General features: G+C 43.7%; 1 protein-coding gene across 1 annotated transcript in view; it reads right to left on the reverse strand.

Annotated features, from left to right (window-relative positions):
- Positions 1-8,160: 8,160 nt before the first annotated feature.
- Positions 8,161-13,837, reverse strand: part of KCNA1 (potassium voltage-gated channel subfamily A member 1) — a 34,535-nt gene continuing 28,858 nt past the window's right edge. Inside the window, exon 3 of the transcript XR_011482877.1 lies at positions 8,161-8,646. The gene's annotated coding sequence lies outside the window, so the exon portion shown is untranslated. The remainder of the gene's footprint in view (positions 8,647-13,837) is intronic.

Consider the following 13,837-nt stretch of genomic DNA (forward strand, 5'->3'; position numbering starts at 1 on the left):
CACCAACTGCCGGAGCTTGCTCAAACTCATGTCTCCATCGAGTTGGTGATGCCATCCAACCATCCCATCCTCTGTCGTCCCCCTCTTCTCCTGCCTTCAATCTTTCCCAGCATCATTTGTCCTTTTAGGCTGTGGCTTCTTAGAGGCAGTGATTGTGGCTCTAGGGTTGCTGTTGTTTACTCAGTCATGTCCGATGCTTTGCAATCCCATAGACTGTAACCCACCAGGCTCCTCTGTCCATGGGATTTCCCAGACAAGAATACTGGAGTGGGTTGCCATTTCCCTCTTCAGGGGATCTTCCCAACTCAGGGATTGAACCCGAGCCTCCTGCATTGGCAGACAGATTCTTTACCACTGAGCCACCAGGGAAACCTGTGGAACTAGAGACTCTGGTCTAAACCCCCACTTTCCAGGTGAGGAAAAATCTTATAGGGCAGAGCCTGACCACCCAAGGTCACTGCTAATGTATCCCCCTGCCAGTGCGGATATTCCTCCCACATCACCCCTTAACTCCCATCACCTCAGTGCATCCTCGTCTTGGTTAATGAATCCACAGCTAACTGCAGAATGGCTGACACTGCGTGACCGGCACCGCAGTGAGAACTGGAGGCCCCAGGGAAGGAGCTGCATCTCTCTGATGTGTCTTAAATGCTCCTGCACATCCTGGGCTGCCAGGCACAAAAGGCAAGATTGCAAAACTTCTCGCTTATGCACAGGCCCCGCAGTAAATAGGAAACCTGAGTTAATCCACTTTTTGAAAGTTTCCTGAAGGCATATTTGGTATTTTGATCAAGGAATCAGCTGACTATCAGATAAATATATAAAATATTCTGGAATTAAGGCACCTGGTCAGTCTGACAGCTCAGAGATCAGGGGAAGATGAGGTCTCCAGGGGGAGAAGACGGTTTGCCAGGCCGGTCCTCTGCTCCTAGAGGGCCTGACTGATCCATTATGAGAAAGGCACTCCACAGTCCCAAGTAAAGACCACAGAGCTGCAGAGGGCGGTACAGCCACATTTCCCTCCACTGTCCTTGCCCTGAATACTGCAAGGTGCTCTCCCAAAGACCAGCTTTGTAGGAAGCTCCTGTTATGAATCGCCGAGGAAATACAATGAGCTGAGCGATGAGCCGGGCTGACAGAGTACAAACACAATCAACTGGGAAAAACTCGCTCAGCCGGCCACGTGCTTCCCAATGACCTATCCACGCATCTCTCTTCGGAGATCCCTGGATGCAGAGAAGTTCATTAAAAGCCACGACTGTAAAGACTCACAACCACAGAGTCCAACCAGGGGGCTGGACTTGCAAGTCACAGTGTTTTGTATCCATCAATTTACTCCAGCCCTATGCGTGCACGCTAAGTGACTTCAGTTGTGTCCAACTTTTTGCCACCCCGTGGAGCCTGCCAGGCTCCTCTGTCCATGGGATTCTTCAGGCAAGAATACTGGAGTGGGCTGCCATTCCCTTCTCCAGGGGAACCTGGGTCTCTGGCATTGCAGGTGGGTTTTTTACCCTCTTAGCCACCAGGTGGGGGCACAAGATCTTAGTGAAAAAGAAAGACTACACCTTCTCTTTTCATATGGTAACAAAAACAGTAAATATTCAGAAGCCAGTTGCTGTAGGTGTTTGACCTTGACCTTTTGGATTTTGAAGATAAAGTGCAACATAAGCTAAGAGTTGGCTTTAAGGTTCTCCAGTTGACTTCCACCAGTCAATGTCAACGCCCTGTCTGCCTTTCCGTTTCTGCAACGCCTATTGTGAGAGAAGGAGGACATGAAAGGCCAAGGGTGAACGTGAACGACCAACATCTAACAAAGTCTCTCCAGAGCTGCCTTGGGAAAAGTTTCCCAGTGTTTTTCTCAATCTCTTCCGTTAATACCATTTGGAGAAAAAAATACCTGTGGCGGCTCAGCAGGTCGATGCCCCAACCAGTGTAGGACATCACGTTCATTTCAAAAATGCTGTCAAACAGAATAGATCATGTTGTCTTCGGAAAACAAACTCAGATGTTACTCTTTGGCTTACAACCTTCTAGTGGTTTCCTGTATTACTCGAAGTAAAAGCCAAAGTCCTTACTATGACCTACAGTCCCAACATAATCTGGCCTCTTTGCTGTTCTCTGAACAAACTAGACACACATCTGCCTCAGGCCCTTTGCACTTGCTGCTACCTCTGTCTGGAATACTCAACCCCAGATATCTACACGGATCACTGCCTCATTATTACATCTTCATCTAAATATCACCATCTCAGTGCAATGAAAAGCTTTTCCTGGCTTCTCTACTTAAACTTAGAATCCCCTGAAGTTCCTTTTTGTCCTCTGCCTTCTTATTGGGGCTTCCTAGGTGGCGCTAGCGGTAAAGAACCCACCTGTCAATGCAGGAGATGAAAGAGACGTGGGTTTGATCCCTGGGTCAGGAAGATCCCCTGGAGGAGGGCATGGCAACCCACTCCAGTGTTCTCACCTGGAGAATCCCATGGACAGAGGATCCTGGAGGGCTAGAGTCCATGGGGTCACAAAGAGTCAGACACGACGGAAGCAACTGAGCACGTATGCCTTCTTACTGTTCTTTATAGACTGTCTATATATTTTAGTTATTTGCTGCTAACTGTCCATGTCATCCCACTAAAATAGAAGCTGTCTGATGGCAGAGAATTTTTTTTTTTTTTTGCCTGTACCATTCACTGCAGGATCCTCAGCATTTAGAACAGCCACAGAGTAAATACATCTCAGTGGAATGAATGAATGTCTTTTCTCGTCTATGCCTGGCCACGGCAAGTCACGTGTGGTCGTGTTTTTGCCTGGGGTCCAGAGCCTTCTGTGGATTCTTTCTACCAGCCTTTTTAGAATATTCCGCCATCTGCTGTGTCTGCAGCAGATCTCACGAGTGATTGAAAGTTTGAGAGCTGAATATGCTCCGTCAATCTGATTTCCTGCCCCCACACAAGCTCTAACTCTTCCCAATTTAGCAAGTCCCGTTCTATAGAGAATCTAATTATAGGAGAGTGTAACAAAAGCAGTTTCGTGTTGAAAGAGCATTCACGTGTGCCCTCCAGAGAGGTATTCAAACTTATATGACAGACAGGGATAGTCTAGAATTCGAGAAAGACAGTTGGGTTTCAGCGGAGCATCACTAAATTGAGCAAGGAGCTAATCAAGCTGCTTTAGTTGAGAAGCAGGCAAGCAGTATGTCTTCTTAAAACAGAAACATTTTTCAGGATGCATCAGGAAAGTGGGTCCTCATTCATGGATTCATTTATTCATCGAAAGATATCATTTAACATCTTTCATAGAATGGGCATTGTGGAGAGTCTATGGAGAGATAGTTCTTGAGGGACTTCCCTGGCTGTCCAGTGGTTAAGACTCTGCATTCCCTATGCAGGGGGTGCAGGTTCAATCCCTGGTGGGATAACTAAGATCACACATGCTGTGTAGCAAAAAAACAAAAAGATAGCTCATGATTTATAAGAAGAGACAGGCTTGTAAACAGATAAATTACCCGTCAAAGTCATAAGGGCTACTGCAGAAATACGAGAAGGAGCTAAGTCTGCTTAGGCGAGTCAAAAAGCTTCCATGAAGGAAGGGACATTGGAGGAGTCTTGAAGGACAACTAAGAATTGTCCAGATGAAGAAGCAGCTCAGAATGGCAAGAACCCACACAGAGATACTGCTCATGATGTAGAAAGACATGAGGCTGCTGAGGACCATGCTGAAGTTGTAGTTTCGGGGTCTGGTGAACAGCACTTCAGAAATGAAGACAGTCAGGAATGGAAGAAGGACAAGAAATGAGTTGCCCTCTGAATTCCTCCATTTTGAAATAAGGGCTTAAAGAAAGAGGTGGATAGAAACGTCCCCTTCTCACCCTAATGTCTAGCTCTGAGAAAAGTGGAGAGACCAGACTGAGTGGGCAAGAGTGGATGAGAAAAATCATCAACTGATCTCCCAAGAGCTCTTCTCCTCACCTTCTCAAATTAGATTCATTTGAGTTAACAAATGCCTCTCAGTTTGAAAGCATCCTCTAGGAACTTTAAGTCTAGAAGTTATTGTCACCCAAGCCTGACTGAACGATTCGGTTAATCTAGCTTTCCACAGAGTCAATGTCTGCTATAGAAACAGAGCAGAATCCTATAGTCCTTGTTCCACCCTGTCCTCTGCCTGCCTTTTGTCTGTGGAAAAACTTTAGTCAAAGGATAAATTTACTCAGAGAAATGCGAACATGCAGAAACAAAGGAAAACAGTCAAAAGAGACCAAACGATAATAGTTTAGTCATTAAGCATGAGCTGCCCTGGCGGCTCAGATGGTGAAGAATCTGCCTGCGGCACAGGAGACGTGAGTCCGATCCCTGGGTCGGGAAGATCCCCTGGAGAAGGGAATGGCTACTCACTCCAGTGTTCTTGCCTGGGAAATCCCATGGACAGAGGAGCCTGGTGGGCTACAGTCCTTGGTGTCACAAAGAATCAGACATGATGGAGAGACTAACACTTTCACTTTAAACATTAAGCATAGTCAGGGAGCTCTAGTTCCTTCTCAAGGGCTATAGATAACATTCTGAGCCATATCCTGTGAGCTGTCTTATAGAGACTGAAGCCCCCACTAGGTGGAAGAAGTTAGCTACATGATGACCAAACTAGCCATAACATCAGTTCAGCTCAGTTCAGTCGCTCAGTCGTATCTGACGATTTGCAACCCCATGAATCGCAGCACGCCAGGCCTCCCTGTCCATCACCAACTCCTGGAATTTACCCAAACTCATGTCCATTGATGCCATCCAACCATCTCATCCTCTGTCATCCTCTTCTCCTCTTGCCCTCAACCTTTCCCAGCATCAGGGTCTTTTCCAATGAGTCAGCTCTTCGAATCAGGTGGCCAACGTATTGGAGTTTCAGCTTCAATATCAGTCCTTCCAATGAACACCCAGGACTGATCTCCTTTAGGATGGACTGGTTGGATCTTCTTGCAGTCCAAGGGACTCTCAAGAGTCTTCTCCAACACCACAGTTCAAAAGCATCAATTCTTCGGCGCTCAGCTTTCTTTATAGTCCAACTCTCACATCCATACATGACTACTGGAAAAACCATAGCCTTGACTAGACAGACCTCTGTTGACAAAGTAATGTCTCTGCTTTTTAATATGCTGTCTAGGTTGGTCATAAATTTCCTTCCAAGGAGTAAGCGTCTTTTAATTTCATGGCTACAGTCACCATCTACAGTGATTTTGGAGCCCAAGAAAATAAAATCAGCCATTGTTTCCACTGTTTCCCCATCTATTTGCTATGAAGTGGTGGAACTGGATGCCGTGATCTTAGTTTTCTGAGTGTTGAGTTTTAAGCCAACTTTTTCACTCTCCTCTTTCACTTTCATCAAGAGGCTCTTTAGTTCTTCTTCACTTTCTGCCATAAGAGTGGTGTCATCTGCATATCTGAGATTATTGATATTTTTCCTGGCAATCTTGATTCCAGCTTGTGCTTCATCCAGCCCAGCATTTCTCATGATGTACTCTGCATATAAGTTAAATAAGCAGCGTGACAATATACAGTCTTGATGTTCTCCTTTTCCTATGTGGAACCAGTCTGTTGTTCCATGTCCAGTTCTAACAGTTGCTTCCTGACCTGCATACACGTTTCTCAAGAGGCAGGTCAGGTGGTCTGGTATTCTCATCTCTTTCAGAATTTTCCACAGTTTATTGTGATCCACACAGTGAAAGGCTTTGGTGTAGTCAATAAAGCAGAAGTAGATGTTTTTCTGGAACTCTCTTGCTTTTTCGATGATCCAACGGATATTGGCAATTTGATCTCTGGTTCCTCTGCCTTTTCTAAAACCAGTTGAACATCTGGAAGTTCAGGGTTTATGTATTGCTGAAGCCAGGCTTGGAGAATTTTGAGCATTACTTTACTAGAGTGTGAGATGAGTGCAATTGTGCAGTAGTTTGAGCATTCTTTGGCATTGCCTTTCTTAGGGATTGGAATGAAAACTGACCTTTTCCAGTCCTGTGGCCACTGCTGACTTTTCCAAATTTGCTGGCATATTGAGTGCAGCACTTTCACAGCATTGTCTTTCAGGATTTGAAATAGCTCAACTGGAATTCCATCACATCCACTAGCTGTGTTCACAGTGATGCTTCCTAAGGCCCACTTGACTTCAGATTCCAGGATGTCTGGCTCTAGGTGAGTGTGAGTGATCACACCATCATGATTATCTGGGTCATGAAAATCTGTTTTGTACAGTTCTTCTGTGTATTCTTGCCACCTCTTCTTAATATTTTCTGCTTCTGTTAGGTCCATACCATTTCTGTCCTTTATTGAGCCCATCTTTGCATGAAATGTTCCCTTGGTGTCTATAATTTTCTTGAAGAGATCTCTAGTCTTTACCATTCTGTTGTTGAATGGACAGTATGAAAAAGACATGACATAAGCTGCCATAATTCTAAGAATTGGCCTCAAGGAAATGAGAACTGGAGATGACTGTACCTAAAACAATCAGAATGATGCTGGTCAGACCACCAATGACTGATTTCAAGATGACCATCAGAGCTGACCGTCCTGATTCTGCATGTAGCCCCCTCCTTCAGCCTATAAATGCTCTAGCCCACTGACTGTCCAGGGGTTGCGTCAGCCTTGAACAGGAGTCCACCTTCGCTACCGATTGCCAGCATCCAAATAAAGCAAACTTTCATTTCCACCAATCTGACCTCTTTAATGGCTTTTGAGCGGTGAACAGCTGGATTTCACTTTCAGTTACACTGTGACCTTGGGGATCTATTATGGAGTAGGACATGGACCCCATCCTCAGAGAGCCAAGAATGAATGAAGTGGAGAATTGAGGAAATCAACATCTTGTCAGAGGAAGGAGAGGACATTCCAAAACCAGGTCAGGGTGGCTGGGGGGATACTATGCTCATCTGCTACAAGTTACAGACGTGTGACATCTGAACACTGAGGACATAAGGGAAAGAACAACGCCACTTCCGGATGGTTGGTGAAGGCACATGCCTTTCTCCAACCCCACGTGCCCTCCACCCGCTTCTCCCCGCCAAGATTATTCTAAACACTGTCAACCCTTCTGCATCTCCTAATCAATCTCCAGCCCACTGCTGTCTGACCGCCCAGCCATTCCACTGACATTGCTCTCAACCCTGTCACTGTCAGCCCCCTAAGGAAAGAAATCGAAGAAACCGAGTTTTTATCTTACAGACCACCACCTTGCCTGGATGGCTATGCTCCAAGGTTTCTCTACCAGTCCTCCTGAGCCCCTCGGTCTGTTTCAACTAGCAATCAGATGAATTGTACATTGTGAAGCTGACTCTATCAAGGCCCCATTTTAAAATCTTCTTTCTGCTTTGACTCTGGGATGAAACACGACATCTGAGGCTTGCCTGGCAAAGTGAGCCACAGTCCTGCCAAGGCCAGCCTCCTATTCCCTCCACTGTCTCTGCACTCCATCCACATGGACTCCTTGTAGTGCCTAAAAATCAGAGCACTCTCTCTCCTCTGGACCTCCGCACACACTGTTCCCATGGCCTGCAGAGCCCTTCCTTGATCTTTGCTTAGCTAAGCTTGGCTTGTCCTTCAGAGCTCAGCTTATAAGTCACTTCTTCCAGGAAGACCTCCTGGGTCTTGAGTCTTAGGTGCCTCCGCTCCACACTTGAGAGGACCTTGTATTTACTCTACCCCAGAGCTTGTGCCTGATGACCTGCTCCCCCAAGGCTATGATCTCCTTAGGAGCGACAAGTGAGGAGCTCAGGCTTGGAACAGAAGAAGCCTCTGTATTTTCATTATTTTGGTGTCTCCATTAGTCCATTACCATGGTCTGCCACTGCCTGATTCTCACATAACACAGTTATCCCTCGAGTAGGAATGTGATCTCATCACATAAAGAGACAATATAGCAAAATATCCGAGTGGAGGCACTAGGCAGTCTGCCTAGCTAACTAGCTCTGTGACCTTGGGCCACTTACCTACATTTCCTTGGCCTCAGTTTTCTCTTAACAGAATAGAGCTGATAAGAGTGTCCTGATAAGAGCTGATAAGCTGTCTAGGAGTCAGCACAGCACTGCTGGTAAACGCTTATCAACTGGCTCTTCAAGAAATGAAAGTGAATCTGGAACATTAACCCCTTTCCATGGTGAAAATATCCCCACCATCACCAGTTTCAAGCTACCAACATGACACCATCCATCCACTGATTATGGAGTTCTTCCATCATATGGTTAGAACGGATGTAAATAATCCCCAAAACATAAACAAAAAAGAAACGTGATAATATAATTGGAAAGCGATCAGTTGTGTATATCACCTTTTAATATATAATTTCCTTACTTTCAAACTTATGGTATTTTTTAAAAAATAATGGCTCTGCTTTACAACTGGCTCAAAAAATTCCTGAAAACTTAATAGCTGACTCCCTTGAGTCAGCATCCGTAGGCTCCAGAAAACCCCTAGGTGGGGTGCGTGTGGAAAAGATGGAGGGACAGCTCACAGATTCTCTCCCTGGACCTGGGAGGGCAGGTTCAGTTCACCATGATACAGAAGAGGAAGATGCTCCTTTGGGCTTCAAGTCTAACTGATGCTGGGCTTCGGGGAAGAAGCGATGCTGTGACCTCTATTTGGCTCCAGTCTTTGTGTTCACACCATATCTACCAAAAGCCCTCTGGAGAAGCAAGTGCAAAAGTGTTAGTCACTCAGTTGTGTCCGACTCTTTGCGATCCCATCGACTGTAGCCTGCCAGGCTCCTGTATCTGTGGGATTTCCCAGGCAAGAATACTGGAGTGGGTTGTCATTCCCTCCTCCAGGGGATCTTCCCAACCCAGGGATTGAACCCAGCTCTCCTGCATTGCAAGCAGATTCTTTACCATCTGATCCACCAGGGAAGCTCCTGGAGAAGCAAAACAGGACCTCAAACCTTGGCCCTAATGATTGCAAATCAGCAGCAAACAGAACAGCAGCTGTCTGAAGACTGCCAGTCCATGTTATGCATCATGTCTTATTATTTTAACATATCTTTATGGTATTAGTCAATGTTTACTATCTATCAAACATATGAATCCAGTTTGATCATTTCTTACAATGATTAATTCATTGGTGGCTTCACGTTTTTGAGCACACGTGATATTTCATCTATTGAAGTTCTATCCTTATGTATGTGTTTGCAGTCAGTCGCCCAGGCAAGTCTGACTCTCTGTGTCGCTATGGACCTAGGCTCCTCTGTCCATGGAATTTTCCAGGCAAGAACACTGGAGCAGGTTGCTATTTCCTACTCCAGGGGATCTTCCCCACCCAGGGATCGAACCCAAGTCTCTTACATCTCCTACACTGGCAGGTTGATTCTTTACTACTAGCGTCACCTGGGAAGCCCTATCCTTATATTTTAAGAGAAACAGAATTTCGTGCTTCAGAGAGTTTGGGAAATAGTTACCTGCTTGGGCTTTAAGAATTAACTTTTTTACTCAAGGCTAACCACCTAACCAGGAACACTACATCTCATGGGCGTTTATCTACCTTTTCAGTAGTCTCATTTTATTTTTATTTTTTATTTTTAAATTAATTTATTTTATTTGGAGGCTAATTACTTTACAATATTGTAGTGGTTTTTGCCATACATTGACATGAAACAGCCGTGGGTGTACATGTGTCCCCCACCCTGAAGCCCCTCCTGCCTCCCTCCCCATCCTGTCCCTCAGGGTTTCAGTGCACTGGCTTTGAGTACCCTGTCTCATGCATCAAACTTGGACTGGTGATCTATTTCATACGTGGTAATATAAGTGAAGATGAACTAAAAAGCTTCTTGATGGAAGTGAAAGAGGAGAGTGGAAAAGTTGGCTTAAAGCTTAACATTCAGAAAACTAAGATCATGGCATCTGGTCCCATCACTTCATGGGAAATAGACGGGGAGACAGTGGAAGCAGTGTCAGACTTTAATTTTTTGGGTTCCAAAATCACTGTAGTTGGTGACTGCAGCCATGAAATTAAAAGACGCTTACTCCTTGGAAAGAAAGTTATGACCAACCTAGACAGCATATTAAAAAGCAGAGACATTACTTTGTCAACAGAGGTCTGTCTGGTCAAGGCTATGGTTTTTTCAGTGGTCATGTATGGTTGTGAGAGTTGGACTGTGAAGAAAGCTGAGTGCCGAAAAATTGATGCTTTTGAACTGTGGTGTTGGAGAAGACTCTTGAGAGTCCATTGCACTGCAAGGAGATCCAACCAGTCCATCCTGAAGGAGATCAGTCCTGGATGTTCATTGGAAGGACTGATGCTGAAGCTGAAACTCCAGTACTTTGGCCACCTGATGCGAAAAGTTGACTCAATCGAAAAGACCCTGATGCTGGGAAAGATTGAGGGCAGGAGGAGACAGGGACGACAGAGGATGAGATGGTTGGATGGCATCACCAACTCGATGGACATGGGTTTGAGTAAACTCTGGGAGTTGGTGATGGACAGGGAGGCCTGGCGTGCTGCGATTCATGGGGTCGTAAAGAGTTGGACACGACTGGACAACTGAACTGAACTGAATATACATGTTTCAATGCTATTCTCTCAAATCATCCCACCCTCGCCTTCTCCCACAGAGTCCAAAAGTCTGTTCTTTTTATCTGTGTCTCTTTTGCTGTCTCACATATAGGGTCATCGTTACTAATTTCTAAATTCCATATATATGCATTAATATACTATTTTGGTGCTTTTCTTTCTGACTTACTTCACTCTGTATAATAGGCTCCAGTTTTATCCACCTCATTAGAACTGATTCAAATGTATTCTTTTTAATGGCTGAGTAATATTCCATTGTGTATATGTACCACAGCTTTTTTATCCATTCGTCTGCTGATGGGCATCTAGGTTGCTTCCATGTCCTGGCTATTATAAACAGTGCTGCGATGAACACTGGGGTACACGTGTCTCTTTCAGTTCTGGTTTCCTAGGTGTGTATGCCCAGCAGTGGGGTCGCTGGTTCGTATGGCAGTTCTATTTCCAGTTTTTTAAGGAGTCTTCACACTGTTCTCCATAGTGGCTGTACTAGTTTGCATTCCCACCAACAGTGTAAGAGGGTTCCCTTTTCTCCACATCCTCTCCAGCATTTATTGTTTGTAGGCTTTTGGATAGCAGCCATTCCGACCGGTGTGAGATGGTACCTCATTGTGGTTTTGATTTGCATTTCTCTGATAATGAGTGATGTTGAGCATTTTTCCATGTGTTTGTTAGCCATCTGTATGTCTTCTTTGGAGAAATGTCTGTTTAGTTATTTGGCCCATTTTTTGATTGGGTTGTTTATTTTTCTGGTATTGAGCTGCATGAGCTGCTCGTATAGTTTTTAGATTAATTGTTTGCCAGTTGCTTTGTTTGCTATTATTTTCTCCCATTCTGAAGGCTGTCTTTTCACCTTGCTTATAGTTTCCTTCATTGTGCAAAAGCTTTTAAGTTTAATTAGGTTCCATTTGTTTATTTTTGCTTTTATTTCCATTACTCGGGGGGGAGGGGCATAGAGGATCCTGCTGTGATTTATGTCAGAGAGTGCTTTGCCTATGTTTTCCTCTAGGAGTTTTATAGTTTCTGGTCTTACATTTAGATCTTTAATCCATTTTGAGTTTATTTTCATGTATGGTGTTAGAAAGTGTTCTAGTTTCACTCTTTTACAGGTGGTTGACCAGTTTTCCCAGCACCACTTGCTTTTTTTAATTGAAGTATAATTGATTTACAATGTTGTATTAATTTCTGCTCTATAGCAGTGATTCAGTACATATATATATACATTCTTTTTCATATTATTTTCCATTATAGTTTATCACAAAATATTGATTACAGTTCCCTATGCTATATAGTAAGACCTTGTTTTTCCATCCTATGTATAATAGTTTACATCTGCTAGTTCCAAATTCCTAATCCTATTCTCCCCTACTCTTTCTTCCCCTTGGCAACCACCAGCTTGTTGTCTGTGATGATGTTTCTTTTTTATTATTATTATTTTTATTGGGGTGTAGTTGATTTACAAGGTTGTGTTAGTTTCAGCTATACAGCAAAATGAATCAGTTATACATAGACATCTATCCACTCTTTCAGACTCTATTCCCATACAGGCCATTATAGAGTATTGAGTAGAGTTCCCTGCGCTATACACGAGGTTCTTATCAGCTATCTCTTTCATATATAGAAGTGTGCATATGTCAACCCCAGTCTCCCAGATTGTCATACTGAGTGAAGTCAGACAGGGAAAGATGAATATCATATGATATCGCCTATATGTGGAATCTTAAAAAATGGTACAAATACTTGCTTACCAAACAGAAATAGAGTCACAGATGTACAAAACCAACTTGTGGTTTACCAGGAAGTGGGTGGGGGTGGAAGAATAAATGGTGAGTCTGTTTCTGTTTCATAGATAAGTTCATTTGTATCATATCTTAGATTCTACATATAGGTGATCTAATAGGGTATGTCTTCGCTTTAAATGTTGAAATCTATCCCTGTTTGAAATGGTCCACAGCCCACTTCCCTATCACACAGAATGGACAGCCAGAGGGTCAGACCAAAAGGGGAACTTTTTAAATTGCACAGCAGAATGCTGACCTTGCCAACAATTTGTCTATGGCTGATGCATCTGGTAACCTTTTCTACAAAGAAAGCTGGATTTTCTGTATAGTTGGCACTCAGATAATAAACTATCCAGATCTTATCAAAAACCTGCAGGAGACCATTCATCTTTGAGACAGATAATATCAGGAACACAGTAACAGCTTATCCCCTTTCTCTGAGCTCTATCACTGTATCCAGTTAAACTACCATAATCCCCAAAGAAAAACAAAAATCTATGTTCTCCTTTATTTTGCTAAAATAGAAATGCCTTCAAAGTTCCAAATGAATGTGTCTTCAGTTTTATCTGCAGGTCAATTAAATGATGGTTTTATGAAATAAAAATTCCACAGTTGTGAAAACACTGATGAAAGATGTGAAAAATGTTGATGGGCATAAAAATCAAAGAGTCAACTGTTCTTAGAGTTTAGCCTAAGATGAGAGATGAAATCAAGGCAGGGCATTAACGCCAGGCATCAAATGCTTCGTTTAGTAGATGATGAAAGCCACATGACTCATTACATTTTCTTTCTCTCCTCGGCTCTCAGGGATCTCAAAGGTAAGGTTTGTGCTCATCTGAAATACAGACCTTCACCTCTGGCTTTCTTGTACAACTCTCTTAGTTACATGGCTTTTTCACCTGTGGTTTTATGGTCCTGTTGTTGCAAATGTAATTTTTGTTGTATATGTCTCCATATTATTTTTGGAAGAAGCCCAAGTATGAGTAAGTAATAAAGTAATAGACGCAGCTCATTAGGTTCGGCTTCCTCACCTCACTGCAACATCTCAGTGCTCAGAGATCACCGAGTCTGTAAGTACAAGCAAAACTCCTTCTACGAAGCATCGCTAAATGTCCATATCATCACTGTTAAAAGAAGCTGTCAGTTTCTGCTTCTTCAGACTAATGGGAAAAGGAGCACAAGACCTGCACAAGAATTTCAAAAGTTTCATTAAAATACCCATTTCAAGCTTCCTCCTCCAAACATTACAAAAAGTGCCCACAAATAACACTTGATCCAATCCCCCCATTTTCCTCCCCTTCCCCCAGTCATAAAGAAGCAGGTGGTCTGAATGATCACAGAGTGAAGAGTCAGCCTTTGGTAACACAAAGCCAGTTGTGCTTTGAGACCCTAAGACTGTATTGTTGCTGCAGTTCAGTTGCTAAGTCATGTCCAACTCTTTGTGACCTCATGGACTGCAGCACGCCAAGCTTCCCCATCCTTCACTGTCTCCTGGAATTTGCTCAAATTCATGTCCATTGAGTCGGTGATGCCACC

Source organism: Odocoileus virginianus, chromosome 23 (assembly GCF_023699985.2).
Source record: "Odocoileus virginianus isolate 20LAN1187 ecotype Illinois chromosome 23, Ovbor_1.2, whole genome shotgun sequence".
In the NCBI taxonomy this organism is placed as follows: Eukaryota; Metazoa; Chordata; class Mammalia; order Artiodactyla; family Cervidae; genus Odocoileus; species Odocoileus virginianus.